This window comes from Neovison vison, chromosome 12 (genome assembly GCF_020171115.1).
Source record: "Neovison vison isolate M4711 chromosome 12, ASM_NN_V1, whole genome shotgun sequence".
Classification (NCBI taxonomy): Eukaryota; Metazoa; Chordata; class Mammalia; order Carnivora; family Mustelidae; genus Neogale; species Neogale vison.
Genome location: NC_058102.1, coordinates 30136328 through 30159101, shown reverse-complemented (window position 1 = coordinate 30159101; position 22774 = coordinate 30136328). Strand labels below are relative to the sequence as shown.

Genomic DNA, 22774 nt, shown 5'->3' with positions numbered 1-22774 from the left:
CATGGTAAGTGGTTCTCATACTTCAATATGCATCAAAATCTACAGGTGATTAAAATACAGATGGCTGGGTCTCACCTCCAGAGTTTAAATTCAGTAGGATTAGGATGGGTTCCATCATTTGCTTTTCTAACAAATTCCCACGTGATACAGATGCTATAGGTCCAGAGAGCATACTGTGAGAACCAGTGGATAGGAAAATGGGTTAAAAACTCTGAATTCATACTAGGTGGCTGAGGAAAATTTGCTTGCCTCGGGTTAAATGTGCAAGGATGTGATAGCTATAGATTCTTAAGACATTTTTTCATTGCCTGCTTCCTCCCACTTCAAAAATTTCTCTTGCTTGCCCAATTATTACCAATTTTACTTATCTCAGAAGCAAAGTGGGCTGCCTCCTACTCACATATCAATTATTATAATTACCTGACTCCAAAAACTAGAGAGGGTGGTTATTTGACAATCTCCCTGACTTTCCAAATCCAAACTTTGCTGGCATCCGAGTTATCACACCAATCTTAAAGTAAGTTATTATTGTTCAAGAGAAAAATAGAATTAAGATTCCTAACTAAGTCTGTGTGTATGTCATCAGTCTTCTGGTTTCCTCCACAAAGAGGAATTTTCCTCAATGGTAGCTTCCTATCCCATCAATTGCCACTGAGGTAAAATAAGCTGCCTCACAGATTTTCCAAGAGCCACTGGACATACGTAGTTTCTTCACCTTTCTACCTTCTTTTGGGAGCCAGATTTCTGCAAAACTCATACATTCTGGTCTGAGTTATTAGGGTAGGGGCAGACCCCCAGATTTAAAAAAAAAAAAAAAAAAAAAACCAAACCAAAAAACACAGAAACCTGCTCCTGTTCCAAGTGCCTGGGGTGGGGTAAAGAACCGATTAGTTTTGGATTCAACTGTAGAGCTTCATTGCTGTCACACAAAACCCAAATCCTCCATATCAGCTTCTGACAGTATTAAAACTATTATTTTTATTCCTCTCTGCCAATCATCTTTCAACAGAATGCAAGCAGGATAAACGGGTATTACTTACGGGGTTCTCTTAAACTTTTCAACAATAAGGACAAATAATAGAGCTGGGACCTGAATTTCTATTTCTGACTCGAAAGCCATGCTCCTTCCACTATACTGCCTCTACTTTATGTCTTCACATTTATTAGGTTCAAATAGAAACTGTCCTAGGTCAAAAACAGTCAAATAATGCCAAATGTACCAATGTATATAATAAAAGCAGAATTCTAGACACTGTAGCGGATATTTGTTATCTGCCAACTCAGCATCCCTTCCCGCACTTTCCAGCAATAATTCCCACTTTTTGTTTAGGGATCTGCCCTTCCCGGACTCTCAAAGCAGCCCCATGTGGTTCCCTCCCACATCCAAACATTCCCCTGGCCACAACTGTAACCGGTTCAGGAATGTGCATATGACCCAACAAAGGCCAAAAGGGAGGAAGGAGGCTTCTGCTGTGACTCTGGGGGAGAGACTTGTCTCTTCTTACTGAATTTAAATCCAAGATGTAGAAAGCCTCTGCAAATGGATCCAAAAGGGAAGGTGAGACAGAGGGGGGAAAGGGGAGAGGCAAGGAATGTGCCTGTCAGTGTTGGATCACTTGAGCCCCTTGGTCAATCAGTGTCTCAAGTCTGTCCGAGCCCTTGATTTTCTTGGTAATTTATCAATAAACTTCCTTCTGGGGTTGAGTTTTGTGCCACTGTGCAAGCCACGTAGCTTTGATGAGTACATGATTACCAGTTATGTCCAGTTCCCCCACTGGTTAAAGAAAGAGAAATCCAAGCGAAATCACCAAATGCAAATGAGCCACTTTCCAAAAGTCTACTATTTGAATTTACAATTACCTACATGTTCTATTTATCAGGCTGTTGTCTATTTGTAGATTGTCTATTGTCTCCTCCACTATTTTCCTCCCTATCCACTTTCAACCCTCCATTCACCAAACTAGTGGATACACAAAAATGCTTAGGACAACAAAAAAGTTTAGTTTTTTTATTTGTTAGCTACAAAATGACAATTAAGATGGAAACACACTGTTTGGGACTGAAATATGGGACTGAAATATAACAGAATGTGTAAGATGTTTTTGCTTCTCTGTGCTGTCTAAAAGATTTTGATCTTCCATTTGGAAAGTTTAAGGAGAAATGTTACATGGAAGCTGAAGACCCCAAAGAGAGGAATTTTAAAGAAAACACAAAGGGGCTCTACGGAGTTCTCTTGGTCTATATAACTTATCCCTTAATCACTAGATGACATCGCTGGTCAAACCACTACTGGTAGTTTTTGAGGGATTATGAAAAAAGAAAAGAGGTAGTTTCAGACTGCAGTTAGGCAAAAACAGTAACAGTTTTCAAAAAGAAGAATTGAGATGGATTCCAACTGACACATAAGCTTTAGTAGGAATGAGCAAGGCCCTCCATAGAAGACCGAAAAATGACTGTGAGGTTCTAGTAATGGAAGAAGCTTATAACGAGAAAGCTTTGTTAATTACAAGTTCAGTTCCTTCTTTCACAAGAACACTTGATTGTGGATCATGAAATGGTTGTATGGATGCTATCTAGACTCAACAAGGATAACCACAAAAAACTGCGTATCAGAAAAACTCCAAGAAACACAGGGCAACAGGTAAGTAAGGTATGGAATGAAATACGAAGCTGGATAAAATTCAGAGCTCTGAAAGCATTATACAGTAACATGAGATTTTTGCAGACAAAGATACAAAATGAATGCTCCTATAACTAAGTGTATTATAACAAAGAGGAACAACCTGCAAGACATTACTAGGTTTCTAATTCCTGACTTCTATACCATTATTGATGATTTATAAACACAGAAGTTATGTTTCCCCAATCTGTAGATGGCTTAAAGCCGGGTAAGCCAGCAAATGTTAGATGACAGAATCGGGATTCAAAAAGACAGGTAGGAAGGAGAAGTAAGTGCATTGTCACAAAGTGCACTTACTTGATGTTAGTTAACATAATGTAAGTGCTTTTCACTGGGCCCCCAAAGAGAGTATGTTCTTAGGCAGCAGTGACAGGAGCCTAACACTCGTAAAGATAGGTAACAGACTATTCTGCTTCACCCTGGACAAACACACGTGAGTAAGATTACTGGCTCGTCTATAAAAATACATTTACAAAAACAATACCCACCTCTTTAAATGTGTTAATATCCATAAAACTATTTGAACTTAGCCTGGCACACAGTTAATGTTTAAAAACGTTAGCTATTTTTTATTGTTAAGAATATTTACCCTGCTCTCCTCTGATGAGGACTGCCGATATTTCAGATGAGGAATGTTTAAAGAAGTAAGATTTCTAAACCTAGAGGAAAAGAGGATTCTCATGATACTCTAACACGAAAGAAACTCTGCTATACAGATAGAATACGAAGACTGAATGTCTCAAAAAGAGTGATGAATGAAAGACTTTTATTTGTATTATACGTAACAGGCCTACTAGGTCAGGAATGAACAGCCATGGTCTACGTACTATAACACAGTTAATAATAAAGAGAATGTTGAAGAGTCAGGAAACCAGTGCATTGAAGAAATGAAGGAAATCTAGTCTAGGGGAGGAACAAGTTGTGACAGCAAACTTCAAACATGTGACATTCTACAGTGTAGAAAAGGAACCCGATGAATTTTGTGGCCCACTGAAGGACACAAGTAGAATGAAAGGAAAGAAAGCTACAAAGAGGTAGTCTTTGGCTACATAAACCAGAACTCTGTAACAAGTTATCAAAATTTGAAAAGGTCTGTAACAGTTAATTTTAAGGCAACATGACTGGATCAAAAGGAGCTCAGATACCTGGTTAAACATTATTTCTGTGTGTACCTGTGAAGCTGTTTCTAAATGAGATTAGCATTTGAACAGGTAGACCAAGTGAAGCAGACTGGGGGCATCACCCAATCCATATAGGGACTGAATGGAATAAAACAGGAAGAGGGAATTCATACCACCTCTGAGCTGAGACAGCAATCTTCTGCCCCCAGACAAAGTGACACCAGTGGCTTTCCAGGGGCTTTAGTTTGCAGTTTGCAGAAGGCACATGGTGGAATCCCTCGGCCTCCATAAATGCCTGAGGAAAATTCCTCATAATAAATCACTCTATGTGTCTATTTCCGATTGGTCTGTTTCTCTGGAGAACCCTAACTAATAAAGGGCCTCTGGGTCAGAGGACACTCCCTAGTCCTGGAGCTGATCATGCAAGATACTGGAAGAATTATATGGAAGTGCACTCAATACCTAAAGATAACCCATGCCCTTTTTTGTGACAACTCTAATCTTTAAAAACCCATTCCTACTTTAAAAGGTGACTCCACTGGCCTAATAATGCAGTAAGCATGCTTTATACACATATACAACTGACTTCCTGTTCAGCACTCCATTCTCCATTGACTCTGTTTAGCTTTTAAAAATAAAGACTCCCTTTAGGCAAGATTACTTCAAAGACCACAAACCCCAAGGAGGAAAAAAATTCTTCCTTGAATATAATGTATGAAAGATACCATCTAATTTGAAGATCTGCTAATTGTGATCACAAGCTTATGAAAATCATGTAATTAATTTCAACCCTAAATTTAAACAAACTGGATATAAACCAAAAGTAATATGTTTGTTAGAAGCAAATCCTTTCATTTAAACTTTAATTTCTCTCTTAAAATGTTCTCTGAATCAACTAGCTACAGATTCCCGAGTATTCTTAATTTTTTTCAAATCATTCCAAATTCACAATGAAATTTCAAAACATAAAAAGCTGTAGTCCTAAATCTTACTCTTCAATTTTCTAATACTTCTATCACGCAAGTAAAGAATGATACATAAACTACTTCAGTACATGAAGTTACCTTTGATTTCATATACTCTTTCCCAAAGATATTCAAACAATTTTCTTAAGGATTCCATACTGAAATATCTCAATGAATGTCTTTGGGTTTTCATTTGATATACTCAAATATTCAGTCAAATCTCCATTTACTAGCTCTAATACATCTCAGTAAATTTAAAAAACCAAAAAATCAGTATTTAAAAAGGTTGTTAATCAACAACTGATTTTATATGATCACGAATTATAGATCTAGGGTTTTAAAAAGCTAAAGCTAAAAGACAGATTATTTTCAATCACTTAATAAGAGAAATAATAACAGTAAACAAGGTCAATTTAAATAGAACAAAACCTGATAACCCTACATTTAAAATAATATGCAAGGCATGCAGGGTTAGTCAAGGGAAAGTCACGGCATTCAAGGACTTTTTAAAACTGTTTAAAAAGTTTCTATGTCAAAATAAAACACTAACCGTAAACAAATTTTAAAAAGCTAACATTCTGTTAACAAGCTAACATTCTGTTACAAAGGCAAGAAATCATAGAATTTAACGGATGAAAGGGATGTTGACCAAATCTAATTGCTCATTTTATAGCCAATGAAACCAAATATATATAATCTACTTCCAAAAAGAATAAAAGATGCTTATCAAAAAAGAAAGCAAACATTAAATACTCACAAAATCATTAAAAAGAAGAGTAAAAGACCAAATTTAAGTCATGGGGTAAATCATAATGTACATGTTGTAAAGAGGCTACTAGCATGGACAAAGATGTCACTGTACTTCAAAGTGGACCACATTTAACTGACAAAAAGCTAAAAAATTGCTCTGGAGTGCAGCCTTTCAAAAAAGAACACTCAAGAATCTCCATTTTCTTAGTTTCTTTGTTTTTTTTTTTGTTTTTAAACATAAAAATTAATCCAACTTCCTTTGTAGACAAGTAGTTGTGAGGAGAGGGATAACCAGCTTTTCTAGCTGTTTCTCACTGTGGCTGCTATTAGCATTTTATTAACAGCACTATCTCATAAACCAAGAAATCCAGCTGGGCCCATACTGCCCCACCCTACCCCATTAGATAATAGCAGTGACCTTCAGTTCTCAGGCAGGACAACCTAAAACTCGCCACCTTAAATGTCCCCTGGAAGCTTGAACTGCTTAACTGCTGTGTAAATAAGCCTAAATTTTGGCCCGTTAAGCTTATATTTTACTTAAAGACAAAAGCCATGCCTTATTCATCTTTGATCTCCATCTTACCAAGAGGTACTATGATCATTCAAAATATAGTCACACTTTCTAAAAAAAAACAAAAAACAAAAAACAAAACAACAAGAAAAAAACCATTATCCTGATTCACTCCCTACAAATGTAAAGTCTTCCAACAAGTAAAACAATTTTTAATTAGAAATGATAAAAATGTATGGTAAACTACTAAATATTGAAGTACTGCCTTGTAGTATCAGATTAATGGCAGAAAAAAGAGGGTGGGCTATCAATACTATGCATATCAAAGAGTAGATAGATCAAGATCATGAATGGTCATGTTTCTTTTACAAAGTTCTGTTATGCTCAAGTTATTTCATTAAAATGCTCCAAAGAACCAAGTGGATAACTCAACTTGAATATTCTCTGAACTCACATTTTTTACTTTTTTAAGAGGCTTAAAAGAAAGTATACACACTGCACAAAGGGACATAAAAGACTATAAAGTCTGTTTAGAAAAGTTATTTATATCAGGTGAGTAAAGAATGATAGATAAACAAAATTAAATTCAACAAACATGATTTCAGTTTTACAGAACTGATGAAACAGAAAACAAACATTGTCTACAGTGTCTGATTTATTAGTCTCTCAGGATTCATAAATACCGTCGCTGCGTCTGAGTTGACTGAAATTAGTCTCTCTCCCCTCAGTAAATTACTTACCATCTACTAGACTCTTCCAGAGGCACAGACTAAGTACACCACTTTGAAGGGCAAGCCACAGCTGCTGCCAGTGATAAATTCAGCACCAGCACTTCGGCAAATCTCTCAGGGTGGGCAGCAAGTAAATGAGAAGAGGGGAGGCACTAATTTGTTCTTCTAGTATAGCTTTTATTGCACAGCAGCAATGATTGGTTTACCTCTCTGTCCTCCCCAATGAACTGTGAACTCAAGGCAATTTGTGGCATTTAATTTTAACCCCTAGCACTGTCTGGAATACGGTAGGTGCTTAATGTCTATGTTTGATCCTTAAGCTAAAAATCAATTTGAAAAACAGGTTTTTTAACAGTAAACAAGGTCAATTTAAATAGAACAAAACCTGATAACCCTACATTTAAAATAATATGCAAGGCATGCAGGGTTAGTCAAGGGAAAGTCACGGCATTCAAGGACTTTCAAACCACCTTGATATGTATGTAACATATACAAACGTTCCTTTCCTTTAAATCATTTCAGACAGTATTAGTTTAAAGGTATTTAAGATTTTCCAATGAGCTATTCAAGGATTGCTACATAGCAATGACTCTCAACCAAGGTCCTAGACCCTTGAGGCTATGAAAAGTAATAATGCTGAGTTTCAATATTTCAATATGGAGTGATACATTTACTTGAGAAATAGTTTGTTAGGATTATCCATACTAAATTAAAGTATTACCAAAACAATATGGTAAATCAGGTCAGCAACTACCTCTATGTAACACATAAAAATCTTACCCAGTTAGGGTCACTGTTTAAGAAAATCCTCAACTCTGAATCTACCATCCTTTCTGAAATTTGCAACTTCTACTTCATCTTCAAGATCAACCCACTTCACTCTAGGTTTTTCTCCTGGGCTGCACTGCAACTACTCTTCAAGGTGACCTGGGACTCCTCTTGTTCTAAATCGAAGGGACGTATTCCGCCGTCCTTCTTATCTAAACTACCAACAACCTCTGCCACCAGTTACCACCCTCCTCACTTCCCCTCACCCCCTGAAATGTTCTGCTGCCTTAATTTCTCTGATGCTCCACTTGCAACCCCACCACACTGCCATCTCTGGCTGCCTGTTTTCATTTTCCACTGTTTGCCCTATTCTTGAACAAGTGTCAAGGGAGTCAATGGCCAGGGGCTGGGTGGTGCTGTCAACCTGACCGTAATTGCTTTCATCTGTTCTTAGTGAGAGCATGAGATCAGTTTAGAGATAATAGTTAAAATTTATTTGCATGGGCATTTACAAGGTTTATTTTTTTTGTCTCTCTCATAGTTTAGAATTTCACAATTCAATTAAAATGGTAAAACCAAACTACAGCCGTCTGGCTCGGTGCAGGTGTGAATAAAATCACCTCGTTTCCTTTTCCTAGCCTGAAACCCAACTCCTATTCCCCACAGTCTTTAGTTTATAAAGAAATATGTCAGCCCAAAGCACAAGAGATTCTATCAATTGATTCATCCCCCTCCCTGGGACTGTAAGACAATTACTCTTGCTTTTGATAGCACAGATTATTTGTTTATGCCAACAAAGTACTTAAACAGAGCATGTGATAAAATTTTAATGCGAATGATCCAAACACAGATATCTTGACGTTCACTCTAAGCATTTTTGCTTTATGGTCAAGTCTGTTGGAGTCGTCATATCCCAAACCCTGATGATACCCTTATCTTGTACAAGGTTGTTCTAGTTTTGCAAAGTTGCATTTCCACAGTAAGAAACCACAATCCTTCTGAATGCACCACAGCCAGGATAAACTGGAAAAGTGCTGGGTCACATACTGGATTATTAAGATCATTTCCATGCTAATTCCACAGACTTCAGATCAGTGGTTCTCAAAAGTCAGCAAGCCTCAGAATCCTGGGAAGGACTGGTTCAAAGGCCATTTGCTGCAACCCCCCCACCCCTGCAGAGTTCAGAGTTTCAATTCGGTGGTAGATCAGGGGTGGAGGCCCAAGAATTTACATTTCCAACAGCTTCTCAGGCAACGGAGATCCTGATGCTACCACTGAAACCGTGTGGACCACCAGACCCTGAACTACGGCTGAGGAACCAACTGTTGGATTATCGCCTTCATCCAAGTTCCCTGTCAATTAAGTTATATAAGCAAATTACTCACGGCTCCTCGCTATGTTATTCTCAATTTGCATGAATAATTGAAAGCAGACCATACTCTAAAAATATTCTGTGAGCTGTTACTTTAAATTGCTTTGATTTTTAATACCAAGTATACTGACAGCCACTAAAAATAATTTCTTTCATTCAAAGAAATAGGGAGATTCATACTGGTTCATTTTGAGCATGTAAAATGATTTGAACACCTAAAAGTATTAAATTTTAAGACATTGAACAGAGAACTATCATTTACATACCTACCTTCTCCTACTGCCCTCCTAAGTAAACTACCCTTTGTCTTCTCCTGTTCTACTGTTCGATTTAGGCATTTCAAGAAGGCTCACCCTAACCCTGACAGTTTCCTAGTAAAAGGGAAGCCTTTCAAAAGCTCCAAATTATAGAAAGTTCATTGTATATAATCCTGTACAGCTTACCACTGAATGTAAGAACATATTATATCTCCAGTTACATATGAGAACGAAATGTTCTATCATTTTCTCGTTTCACTGGTTTGAGAATTTGAGCTATAGTCAAGGAAGAGATTTCTAAATTAAAACAGTTTTTCCCCCCCTTCTGTTTCAGGAGCAAGAAGGCAGTATGAACACTTGAATGTCACACCAGATGCTCTGTCAGCCTACTCCGTCCTTCCGAGCTTCTAGCCTGTCAGTTCACAAGAACCTACACTAACATGCTTAAGGAAACAGGATGCTCATTATGTCACTGAACGAGCTCACAAAAATAAAGCTGGCAATATTTAGGGAGGCAGAACTCTTATCTGTAAATTTAACACGAGCTTTCTGTTTTCTTCATTAAAAACTGTAAATTTCAAGGTTTTTTTTAATCCCAATATTGAAACAACTGAATGCAGAAATAAGGAGAGACACTTTCCCATTTCTTTATCTTCTTTCTCTCTATTTACATGGTCTGAGAGCTGATGGTCTTTTGCAATTTCCAGCTGTAGTTACTGAAGAACAGAGCAGTAAATCAATACCCACTTTCGCAACACATTCAAAGATTCTGGTAGAAAAATAAGGTAAGCTGTATTTTTAGAGGGTGTTAGGCAAGAATCTTAGAGTTAATTCACCAAAGTGCAAAGAATAGTGGAGATCAAGGAACGTGAACCACCAGCACTCCATCCCATCACCCCGAGGATCCCTCAAGCTGGTTTCACACAATTCCTGACCTTCATTCCAAGACTTTGATTTGTACTCTGTGACTGCTCTTCAAGGGTAGAACCACACATTAAAAAATCATTATCATTTGGAACTGTCCTATTTTCAAGATCCTTCTCTAGTACAACTTATCTCTGTTTCTTTTCATTTACACAAAACCCTATGAACACATTCTGACCTCCAGGCTCAAAGGCAGTCAAGACCCCTTCTGATCATACTTGCCTCCCTAAAAAAGCTAAGTTCCCAATGGTCAGTGACTCTGGTTTTGCTCTTAAATCTCACTTACTCTTTTATCCTCCCACTAACTCCCATTCCGTTAATTAGCTACCTCTGAACAGACAGACCGTCTGGCTGAGCAACACCAGTTGAAATTTTTAAGACGGATTTCTAAGTTCCACTCGAAACTTATTTTTTTCAGTCCCGTATGATCCACTGATACCTCTCTGCCTTCCCTAGCAAGTTCCTCTTTCTCTTCCAAGTCTCCTAAATTACTCCAGCTCTTGTCTCCACCAGGCCAGGAGAGGTCTCCTCCTGCCACCTTATCTCCTCATCTTTGCAAACCCGGCCACCCCACCCGCTGAGCACCGGCTTGTTCACTTAGCCTAACGAATATTCAGATACACTCTATCACAAAAAAGGTGCCTCCCTCTCATCCCCCCAAATAAGCCTCACCTGGATTCTGTTAACCAACCACGTGATCCTTCCCCACCCCACCCCCTTACCACACCCCTTGATAAGGTCCATTCTTACTGCTTCCTGGTCACCCTTTCACCTTGAACCCTAGCAAATGGAATCCATCCTCAACAGTCCTGAGCTGGCTGCCTGTGGTGACTGATCTCCAGCTTCTTCTCAGCCCTCATCCACCTACATAAGCTTTTGTGTCATTTGGTAGTATTCTTGACTCTCTCCCTTCTGTTGCTTACTCTGTCCTCTTAAGGCCTCCCAGAAATCTCAGCCCACATTCCCCCCTCTTTTTTTTTTTTTTTTAATGGCTGGCTGATCAGTCTTTTCTGTGCAGAAATATTAGGGCAGATCTCCTCATCTACTGCTGGTTCAAGTCTGGCCATAAGGCCAGTGCCAGGAGATGGGACCATGATGGCAGGGTGATGTTTCAGGCTACAGGAGGCTCAACCCACAGCAATTTGGGGGACGAGTACTCCTCCCTGTGACCAGTTTTACCTGACAAGGCTGTGGGCAGGGCACTCACAGACCCAGAAGGCTCATTTAATAAGCCCACCCCGTGTGACAACCTTGTTACCAACCTGCCTGCTGTCTCACCAGGAGATGACTCCTCCCAGCGGGAACTGGGTGAGCACTTCTGGATACCCAGCACCCCAAACAGACCTGGGGCTTGGATGACACACCCAGGTTATGACTGCAGACCAGAACTGGACCAAACTTGGGTGTGACATTCTCAGAGACTGTGATTAGTTGAGAAGGAAGAAAAAGGCCATTCCTGCTGCCCGAACAAAATACCACAGACTGGATGGCTTAAGCAACAGAAATTGATTTCTCACAATTCAGGAGCCTTGGAAGTCCAAGATCAAGGTGCCAGCAATTTGGCTCCTGGTGGAGGGAGGGCCCTCCTCCTGGCCTGTGGACAGCTGTCCTCTTAAGAGCCGTGTCCTCAACGGTCTCTTCTGAGCCCTGGGGTCCAGGACTGGGCTCACTTACACGGGCCCCTCTCACTGCAGCGTGCTGTGACTGTGGACAGAACATTAACCTCCTTCTGTGCCTCAGTTCCCTTTCCTCTCTTTTCATTCCTTCTAGTCATTGTTCCTTGATTTCTTTCTCTCCGCTGAAATGTAGGCGCCCTGGGCCTTCTGAACTCTGGGAGTGAAGGTCAGCTAGGAGCCACCACCTGCCTCGGGCAGTTAGGGGAGAGATCTGTTGGGTGTGAAAACCAGATTCTCTGACTTTCCAGGGGAGTTTCCTGACCACGGGTGCAGGGTGAGGGGCCATGCTCTCCACTAAGTCAGCGCCTATGTTCCCACCAGGCCCTGCCCCAAAACAAAGGTCCCACTAGGGCTGCCCCCAGGTGCCCTTCCTTGACTTTTTAAAATCACTACTACGCCCTAAGTGAGGTTATCATGCCGGGATCTATCTGCAGACCTCTCTTCCCTCTTGGCAGTGATACCACATGATGACCTACATCTAAGGCCTTGATCAAGCTCTAGGCCTATGTTTTCAACTGTTAACAGACATCTCTATCAGAGTATCTTAGAGCACAAACTCAACCACCAATATTAAACTTATCACAGTCTGTCCCAAACCTGTTCTTCTCTGTGGCGTTCCTGTTAGTCCCAAACATGTCTCAGTAAGCCCTATGTCCAAGGCTTTTTCTTCAAGGACTTTACAGACTAAATGAGGGATAAAGACAAGCATATAAGTAACAGAATTAAGTGTTACAGAGAGCATCACAAGAGATTTGGTGAATACACAAAGGATAAAGTGTTAAAGGGGTATGTGGCCTCAAGAAAGGCTTCACTGTCTGGCATACATCTAAACTGAGGCAGAAGGGGGTTGGGGTGGGAAACATGTTTAATTTCCTTTTGTAGCATTTGCAAAGAGTAAAATGAAGGAACGAACAAAGGAGGAGACTAGATGGAAGGAGTACTTTCAAGACAGTGAAAGATCCCAGGCGGAGTCTAGTCTATGAGCATCTCCCTTTTGCAGAGGTGTTCAACAGAAGAGGCGTGGATGGGGACAGCTTCTGCATGGACGTCCTGTACCAATCTGCAAACTTGTCTCACCCACTTGTTGCCATACTGCTGTCAGACTCCCTACCTCCTTTTTGCTTTGGACACGTTTCAAATAGCAGTCTCTAACTGTCATTTTCCCTAAGGAAAGCTGGCCTCTTTCTTTTGCCTTTCTATGAACCTCTCCTTCAAGGAGCAGTTAAAATGCCCTCTCTGCTGGGATCCCATTATATGGAATTAGTCTCTTTCTCTCTGCATCTGGAGTCTTTTTCAGATACTACAGCATTCAGTGTATACTATCACAATTTCCTGTGTGCATGGCTTTCCTTCTGACTGAACAGTCAGCTCTGAGGGCAGGATGGTGTTTGGTCATTTCTCTGTCTCCTGATAACCACACTACAGCAACAGCACCTTGTCGTGGAAACTACACTGGAGCATGTGTGGCAATGCACTGGAAAGAGTGGTCCTTCAGTTAATTAAGGCCCATGTGGGTGCCTGCAAATGGAAATGTCCACTCCAGAGAAACAGAGACTCTGCCAGCACTCAAGTGGATGCCCAGATCACCACTGAACAGTAACTATTCAGCAGGGCCACAACGTCTAAGATGTTCATTCCAGCACTTTCCTGTATTTGCTGATTGACCTCGGGCAATTTACCCAGTGTTTCAGCTTCCTCATTTGTAAAATGGGAATAACACCATCTACCCTCCTCATTTATTAGAGGTTTAAATGAATTAATACATGAAATATCTTAAAATCATCCCTGTGTCTTAGTGCCTGGCACTTAATAGTAAACACTCAATAAACTCTAACTGTTTGTTATAATTAGCAGTAGGAGATTTTAAATTAGTTTCCAATAAGCTGTCATATTCAGCACATATTATTCAATATTTAAGTTAGCCCACCAATACAGAAGATACATAGTACACATCTGTTAAATGAACAGAGACATTTAATTCAATATTTCAACGTGATTTCCTTACATTTAATGACATCTAACGGTATTTAAGAATTAAAAAGCAAGAGGGCTGTATCACATATCCAGAATTTTGTAACAGCTGATCTACAAATTAGATTTAGTCTATTTTTAAAAAGAATAGGAGAGGGACACCCCAGAGAGGAAAAGGTTTTCTTCTTACAATTAAAATTAGATGATTAACTGTTGAAGATTCTCAGAGACTTAAAAGTAACAATTAAGAAAATTAAACACCAGCCTAGAAAACTCTCTGTGACACAATATTCATGGAGAAACACAAAAATACACATCTATCCAATTATTATAACCATGCAGAATTCACACACTAAATAAATATACATGAACCAGAAAATAAGAGGAGAAAATTAGCTAATTTGTTAGAGTAACCTACATATTACTTTCTTTCCTAAATGCTTAGGATGTTATTTAAAAATATAATACTGAAAAATTTCTCTTCAACTGTTAGGCACTCTGACTTTGATCAATCAGCATTATATTAAAATTCTAGTTAATAAGGAATTTGCCAACTCTGATACTGACCCACAATGTCCTTAAACAAAACTAGGAACAGTTTTTTAAAAATTATACCTATGATCTAGGATATATCATGAACAAAACGTATATTGAGCAGCAAACACTGATTTAATAATCTTAACTTTAATTTTAAAAATGCACTATGAAAACTATCAATCAAGTACAAATGATCATTCTCATACCTTCAGTGCTGGCCTGAGCAGGAAAAAAGAAAAAAAAGACAGAACCTAAATGTAAAGAGGAAAAACAGCACATTATACAAAAGACACAAGCACACATAAAATAATGGAAGTTTCTCAGAACTTCATCAGCAGAAAAGGAGCATAATGGTACAGCCCTTTGTATTGAAAGGAAAGGCTTCATGCATTGTCAACAGACTTTGCCTCTCATCATAGGAATTAATTATTTCGACCATCTGGGAGGAATTAAATTTTAAAACTAGTAGATTAGATTAAGCCATATGAGACTGCTATTTTTACAGATGAAAACCAGTAGAGTATCAGCAGTTTCATATGGCGATCGAGCTGAGCATCCACATCAAGCATCCTAAAAAGAGCAAAATGGAACCCAGAACTCAAGATCTGACACAGCTAGACAGAACAAGTCCATTTAACTTCATGGAGGGAAAAAACAAAAAAGAAAAACACGTAACATTCAGAAATGGACTGGTCAACCAGGAAAACAAAGGCACAGAACATCACTAGAACAGAAAAAGAAAATGTGGCCTTTCTCATTAAGCACTGTTTAGGACAGAGTATTTTAAGCCACAGTGAAATTTCAATAGTATTTGTATCCTGTGAAGAATTATAACATTGATATTAGTTATCAGAGTAGAACACCCATGCTAGGTACTAAGCTAAGCAATTTACAGTATAACTCTACCTAATCCTCCCAACACCCTCCAGACAACATACTATTATTGACACCAACTGCCAGAGGAAGTAACTGGTCTGTAAGAGGTTAAGAAAAGCCTGACTCCGTTCAACATTCCAAACACACTATATACTACTTATGGTGCCTATATCCTCACCAAGCAACCTTCTAATTAAAATGTGGCTTCCCACGTGGTAAATCTATAGGGAAGGGAACGTGCTAACCAGGACTCTGGGAATCTGCTTGCCAAGGCAGGTCTGGTTTTGCTTTATTATAAATTAAATAAATTGACATTGTGATTTTTATATCAATCTCATGAGCCTTGATAATATGAGTCTGACCCCAAAAATCAGTTGATTAGATGAACTGGGTTTCAAAGCCTGAAAATCTCAGACTCTGCCACGGTAAAACTACTAAGGGCTAATACAATCCCCATCCTGGGAGGGCCCTTTGAAGGACAGTCAATCCTCATTATCCTAGGAGAGGAGATACCCCAACACCATCATTAATAGTCTCTTCCTTTCTGAAATCTCTAGAATACAAAAAGGCAACAAGGAAGGGACAAGATTTTAATCCTGACTCTGCTGTGTTAACATTTAATCCTGAGCAAATCACTTCTCTCATTCCTTGGGCTCATTTTCTTATGTATAAATGGAGTCGTTATGATCTCATTCCTTTCTTATCTAACACCTGTGGCTGCCTATCAATTTCTAGTTTTCTCTCCCCCCCCCCTTTTATCTCTGGGTATTCCTTCTGCTCTGACTGGCCCTGCTGTTCACTTTCTGCTTCTGCACCCATCCTAGCAAAGCCTAGGCTCTGCTACTCTGATCTCACCAGTACTCACATTTATGACCGTAGATCTGTAATACAAACACTGCCTGTGTCCTCATTATCTGACTGCTATGGATTATACAGACTCTAGCATGGTATTTGTATACATGTGACATATGGAACAGTTGTGTCTTTATCGGAAAGACCCTCATGGAATGTAACAGTTTTAGGGGTCAGGGTTACAAATGGTTATTAGTATTTTCTTTTCCAAGTTTTGTCTCCTGCTTCTACTCCAAGTGTGCCTATGAAACTATACTTTCACGTCTCATTTCTCTCTCATCTCCAAAACCTTGATGGTAATTTAATTTTTAGTTCTAACATCAAGCTCGAACCTCAAAGCTCCATTCCTATTACCAAACACCAAATTCCTCTAGACAAGCCTCTTCCGAGCTGGTGTCTTAGGCAAGGCTAATTTACAGTAGGTTAATAGCTATGATGTGAAAAGGTCAACACACTACATAGGTTTCTTTAGAGAGACTTTTCATAGCCTTGCACATTAGTGAATTTACAAGAGGGAAATATTATATGTAGCATTTCCTGAACTTATTTTTAACTACTCTTTTTTTCCATGGAGCACCTATTAATATCTCCTGGAACCAGTGTTTCACAAAATACTTTAGGAAACACTGTTCTGTTCTTTCCTGTTTCAAAGTGTCAACCACTTAAGCTCAAAAGCACCCCTAATTCTCACTCTCCCCAGTATCCAATCAGTAGCTAAATTTTTTCCTTCCAAATCATACCATATTTATCCTTCCTATTCCCTCTATACCACTGAATTGCAGACTCTGTCATACATAAGAGTTACAGATCATGTCTAGAAAGAAATATCAGATATGTTGCTATCAACCCCTTAAGGCTGGCATGAGGATTAAAAAAGAATAAGTCTAACATCCTGCATAACACGTCTTTCACAAGCATCCAAAATTTCTCCCTAAAAGTTGGTTGGAATTGTTCTTTATTATGGTAAATTTTAATTCAAAGCTTAAGGAAAGCCATCTCCATGATTAAGGGCAGAACTGGCCTTATGCATATCAGCCATGATTGGGAACTTTTTTATTAAAGCTTCTATTTAAATTCCAATTAGCATACAGTGTATATTAGTTTAGATGTATAATATCGTGATTTAAACCCTTCCACACAACACCAGGTGCTCATCGCAAGTGCGCTCCTTAATCCCACACCTATTCCACCCGTCCTCCAGCCTCCCCTCGGGTAACCACTGGTTTCTTCTCTAGTGTTAAGAGTCTGTTTCTTGGTTTGCCTCTTTTTTTTTTTTTTTCTCATTTGCTCATTTGTTTGTTTCTTAAATTTCACATATGAGTGATATCATAGGGTATTTATCTTTCTCTGACTTGTTCCGCTTAGCATAAATGACTGGGAACTTTTAAATGACACACATAAGAAATGCCAATAGTGTGAATATGGCATGAGTAATAATGGGGGCGGAGTGGGTGTCATATGTAGCCCTGGGTCTCCCCGTCCTTCAAGATAGAACTAGGAAGTACAGAATAGGGAACAGCCTATACCTAGTTTCTCATTTATTCAAGCACTCAAAGGTGGGTTTTTCTAGCTCTATGTATACACTGCATAACTCCTCAGTGAGCCTAGTGACCTTGCTGGGACTGGCATGGAAAGAACAGACATTCAAACACTGCTTCCTCATTCAGGGTGCATCTGAGTGATAGATGTGGAGGACACAGTAGCAAACAAGACAGAATCATCCCTTTCTCCACAGAACACATTCTTCTGGAGGAGATATATATGAAACTATAATTGTACAATTATTTAATCATAAATGTAGTGAATATACATCATTTGATTCTTTTCTCACCTTTGTTATTCATAATTTGGTAGGAAGGAAGGGAAAAAAATGGGGACTAAGCTTATACAGGGCTTGGAACTGCATGCCTCATTATAAACGTTCAGAACTGGCCAGAAAATGCAAAATAAACATACAGGATTTGGAGGAAGACAAGGATGGATGGTCAAGGGTGGGAGGGAACCTTTGGCCACAGGTAGCATTAAAACCAAATACTTTGAAAGTGTACCTGACAGCAAAAACACTTCAAAGTATTACCTCTTTGGCTTACTGCCAAATGTAAAAGAAAAAGCACGCAATTTTGAATGTTTACTATATAGAGAACATTGTGTTATCAATTTTACATGAAGCTGAATGATTATCATGAAGATAATAACAATAACTAATACTTCCACAGTGTTTTAGTTTACTATGTGGTCCTATGAGACTGGCATTATTACTTTCCATTTTTCAGTTGAGTAAACTGAAGCAGAATAAGTAATTTGTATAACAAAGGTGGAATTCACACTCAGCCAGTGTGGTTTGCTTCTCACCACTCTACCCGATCTGTGCATATATATCCATGGAGGCATGGTACCTGACTTTTCCTGAGATGTTCACCCACTCAAAAATGCAGCACAAACAACTAGAGATCATTAAGATTCTCTGGGAATTTTAATTCTGAAGGATGCTATGTTTAACAAATCAGGAACTTTCATTATAATCAATATTCACTGAAGCTCATAAAAAACTTATACTATGTTACAAAAATATAAAAACAGGCTAAAAAAGTTAAGGTCATGTCCAGATTATCTACCAAGAAGAGGAAAACCTCAATTTGTTCTAGCAATTAGGCTTATGCTCTCACTTTTCACAAGTAAGAGATGTATGTAACAGTATACAGGGAATACTCTTACCTAAAAATGCCAATTTATCTCCTTCAAAGTCAAAATATCCAACCCGTCTATTCTGAAGAATGACATACTTCTACTCCGAAAGTAGCATGACTAGGAACTCACTCTTTTAAAGATGTTATTTTGAACTTGGAGAATATTCGTGTTACTGCTATATTAACACTGAGCCTTCTAAGAAGTACACGCGCCTTTTACCTATAGAGCAGAGTATCGTCTGGCACAAGGCAGACACTTAAAGGTTCACTGAATGAACAGAGTACTATTTAACTATTATGCTAGGAAAAGCACGCAAATACTCACTTGATACACCAACCACTGTTAGGTAATTTATAACTGAATGCAGTACTTTTTACCACACTGCAGAAAAGTGGCCACCACAAGTTCATGATCATCAAAATATTTCACATGATCCAACCACTGATTACCAATATCACAAACAGGTAAGAAAAAAAGAGCTGTTTCTAGATTGCCCAGACTCCATTACGATTCTAGTGGAAGGTATACTATTTATCTTCCGTGGGGGAGGATACTACTTTTACCTCAGAAGCCCTAACTAGCCAGGATTTAATTTTTTTTTTTTTAAAGAGTTATTTATTTGACAGACAGAGACCACAAGCAGGCAAGAGAGGCAGGCATAGAGGGAGGAAGGGAAGCAGACTCCTCGCCAAGCAGAGAGCCCGACGTGGGGCTCGATCCCAGGACCCTGGGACCACGACCCGAGCCGAAGACAAAGGCCCCAAACCAGTGAGCCACCCAGGCGCCCCAGCCAGGATTCAATTTTAGGTATAATCATCTCACAAATGATAAAAGGCTCTCAGAAAATGTTCCTTTAAGAACACTTAAATCTATATAGGCTGAAAGAGTTATTTTTACAACCTCAGAGATTTACCATCCTCAAAAGGTTTCTTCACTGTGGGGAGGGGGTTCATTAATAGCTGTTGACTTCTAAGGCAGCTAACCCATTGCTTGTGGGGCTCTAGCATGTAAAACACGAAATCCAAGCTGTGGGTGGGTACTGGGGCTAGAGAGAGAAGTGCAAGGATGGAGAACCGCCCAGTCTCCCCCCTCCCACTGCAGGAGCTCTCAGGAGGTTCTAGAAAGTACAGGAAAAAAAGGCTAAAACCAAAGGTATTCCACTGACTCTCAACAATAAATAGTTCCTGAATTCACCTGAGATGCACAGATGCACAGCAAAAGAAATACAGACACGGTCTACACAACTTATGGTGGCATAATTACTGGTGATCTACCTCCTCAGACTGTGTGTGTCAGCATCAGCCATAACTGCGTATGACTTGGGACACTCATTTAAAAATTAGAGTGTCCTGGAAGAGATCTGAAAAATAAGCATTTATTATACTTCAATCTTTAAGTTGAGAAGAGTGTTTCTAATTGGCTGTTTTGTAGATACGATTTCCATTAAAAGAATAACAAAGTGGTACACAAAGTTCGGGGAACACCAAGTCCTCTCAAGGACACCACATTTACTTGACCGGAAGTATAAAAGTGGCAAACAGATGCAACTTATTCATTTTCACACCTGTTGCCACATTCCCATAAAACAAAATGTTTTGGCTCCCACATGTTTAAGGTAATTACCCTTCTACATTCCTATTTTTATAACAATTATAATCCCCTGATTTACACAGTAGTCATTTTTAATTATTATTATTATAGAACAGAAACCAAAGCGATGTGTTTTTGCTTTGCTTTGTATTTTACGGTTTTGAGTAACGATCTCTCCTTAGAAGAAAACTCTGCAAGAACCAGTATCCATTATGGATCAAAGAAATACTCAGAAGCAACGCTCTCTAAACGAAACACCACCGCCACCACCAACACCAAACCACACCAAACCTCCCAATCACCGCACTAGTCGGGAAAGTATTTCACCATTTTGAATAGTAACAACTACTTCATACACCCAATAGACCAGGAAGGCAATACAAGAACCGGCAGATAGAAGCTTTCGTTATCACTGCCCAATGATACTGAACACAGACCCCACAGGATATTAAACACCTTGTATCTTTCATGGTTCAGGGCCCCGCTTCTGAGATACTCCTATGCAGAGCCCAGCTGTTTTGAGTGATTTATCCACAGGAGTTTAATTTCAATTGTGTGCTGGGAAGTGGGAGGCAGTGATTATACCCTCCCCAAATCTTTCGAGCACACTAATGAACATTTTAAGAAATAGTTTCCAACTGAGATTAATTTGCCCTTCAAATATTCTCCTCCTAACTCACTAATGGCAGTATCTGATTCACCGTATCTTAAATGGAAGAATGCAGGACCGAGAATGTAACGAAACTTACGCCGTACTCATTTTAAGACTGAAAATGCCACAGAACAAACGTACTTCCTCTACTATCTTCAAAGGAAAACTGTACTGGAAGGAATACTACTTACACTTCCTTGAAAATACATGAAGCGATTCCTTCAGTTCTTTTTGCACTTGCTTATCTCTCCTGGTACCAAACTGCACCAGTGCTCGTTTCTTCTTCTCTATCAGAAAATCAGATGTGGCTATTCATAATTTCACCAGGAGCAGACTATCAAGTAAATTACATGTTCATCCCGTTCACTGTTTTTCCATCAAAAACCTAAATGAAAATATAAAAGACACACAATTTCAAATGCCACAGCTAGGCAAGATCTCATACTAGGTGGAAGACTACACATGCTGTGTGTGGGACAGAAAAGGGAAACAAGGTGAAAGTGTATAAATGTTAGAGCCTGTGCTTAGACTTCTTCAGGGGAAGAAAAGCCACATACAGAAACAGAACAGAGAAATCTTAAAACAAACCAGAATACTTAAGGTTTTAGTTCACTATAAATTCAACCTAACCCTGCCTGGTTACCTTTACTTTAAGTAAGGAGTGAAGGCAGCAGTGGACCTTCAACATTTCCTGGAGAAACCAACTGAGGAAAAGCATTATTTGCCGGAAGAGGTCTTTGATACTGAAGAAACAGCCAGTTTTAGAACACCTGGTTATATATTCATGGGACACTGGGCTGCTTCAGCACCAGAAGAGCTCCCTCTTTGTGTGGGTCAAGAGTCAAGGAAACTTCACGGTGTCATTTCTAAAGAAATCTAAATACAGACACTCTTATGGGAAAGCACACAAACCATATGATTTAAAAGACAAGAGCCATCTTCATGTTTTCTGGCAATCAAAGAAAAGTACAGGTAAATGCAACTCTTCATTACCTAATTCAGAGGACTGAATATTAAAAATTTATTTTAAAAAGGTAACTGATTAGAAAACAACTTTCCTAGTTATAGTTACAGAGAGACTATTATGTACTTATCCTTACGCTGCAATGTTCTTCCTTTAAAAAAAACTTTCCTTCTACAACCCATGGATCAAAGATGCCATAGGTAAGAGGGGACACTTCCTGCTGAATTAGCCCTTCACTGAGAGAAGTGGAGCGGGGTGGGGGCGTTCTGCTGTTCGTATCAATAATGAAACATTACAATTGAAATGAAAATTACACAGACTGGTATAACTTCCATTCATTCCTCCAAATGAGTGCTTACTGAGTGCCAGGCAATATTTTAGGAACCCAGAAATCAGTAGTGTATAGGGCCACGTTCCTGTCCTAATGAACCTTGAATTCTAGCAATTCTGGGTCTCCTCTGTCTTCTGAGAATGACAAAACCTGAAAGAAAGAGTGCAAAGAAGGGGCACTACTTTAATGTAGGTAGCAAATGGTATCTGAGAATGTCCCCAACCATGACAAAGCAGCTTCAATTCAGTGAGGAGTGAGGAGGGAGAACATCCATGATGGAGAAAGAGGAAGGTCTGGAGGTAGGAACCAGGCTGAACTGCCCAAGAGAGACAGAGGGAAGGCCCACGCGGCTCGTGGACAGAGTACGAAGCAGACACCCTGGCGGATAAGCTGGGAAAGCTGGAAAGGGCCAGATACTGAGCGAGGGGCCTGCAGGCCATGGCAAAGAGTCTGGTCATTAATTACAACAAGCTATGCTTTGATATGTGTTTTGAGATTACTTTTGCATCTTCAAAAAGTGGACCCTGGTACAGGGAGAGGTAATGAAACTTTTCACTA

General features: G+C 39.3%; 1 protein-coding gene across 5 annotated transcripts in view; it reads right to left on the bottom strand.

Annotated features, from left to right (window-relative positions):
• Positions 1–22774, bottom strand: part of ATP2B1 (ATPase plasma membrane Ca2+ transporting 1) — a 124068-nt gene that overhangs the window by 70884 nt on the left and 30410 nt on the right. The window contains exon 2 of one of the 5 annotated variants that reach the window (XM_044228994.1): positions 21113–21306. The exons of the other annotated variants lie outside the window; for them this stretch is intronic. The gene's annotated coding sequence lies outside the window, so the exon portion shown is untranslated. The remainder of the gene's footprint in view (positions 1–21112; positions 21307–22774) is intronic. 5 annotated transcript variants of the gene reach the window in all.